We start from the raw sequence: 857 nt of genomic DNA, 5'->3' as shown, positions 1-857 counted from the left end.
GCTAACTCTAAACCTAACCTCTTAACCATACTTAACTAACCTTTCCAATACTTCGGTCTATCGGACCTTCGGTCTATCGTACCTTCGCGTCTATTCGGACTTCGGTCTATCGGGACTTTTCGGTCTATAGGTCTGCCCCCAGAAGGGTTCACATGTTGCCTCGCGTGCATTTTATAGCTTAGAGATCCCGATGCATATATACATATACGCATAAGCTCGGGATATTTAAGAAGGTAAACAATTTACACAATAATTTATGATTACATGAGGCCAGCGCCTATACATACAACCAGCAGTCTCAGTTACTCCGTCTCTATATATATATAAATTCCTACCGCGCGCTCGGCTCTTTACGCATGGTATACACGCGCCAAAAATACATAGTTTTGTTAGACACCAATCATTTACACGAACGTCCCAGGCGGAAAAGAATTGTTCAAAGTTTCATTTATTACTCTCATTAACACGTTAATCAGCTTGGAATCGTGCACGTTATCTATATAACTATACACATCGGATACTGCGCAGAGAGACAAACCGGTGGGTGTTCACTACTGCGAGCTCTCGAATTATTTTCACGGCCGCCGATGATCGTTGCCCCGATGTTAAAACTATGACCGTGAGAAAAAGGCAATCCAGCAGTAAACGGATTGCAGAATTTCGTGATAAAATTGCAAAATCGCGATAAGGTTTAATAGCTATGACAACAAGCGACAGCTGTGTCGACTGGTACAACCGGACTGGAGACGAGGGCGTGCTTCTTATAAATCCGGAAGGACAATAACACAGCGTGCGTATATATTCTAGTGTCACGCATATATAGCCCAACTAATGTTTACAATATTTGTGACGCGCAT

Source organism: Priapulus caudatus, unplaced genomic scaffold, assembly GCF_000485595.1.
Source record: "Priapulus caudatus unplaced genomic scaffold, Priapulus_caudatus-5.0.1 Scaffold123, whole genome shotgun sequence".
In the NCBI taxonomy this organism is placed as follows: domain Eukaryota; kingdom Metazoa; phylum Priapulida; class Priapulimorpha; order Priapulimorphida; family Priapulidae; genus Priapulus; species Priapulus caudatus.
This window is presented reverse-complemented; position numbering follows the sequence as displayed.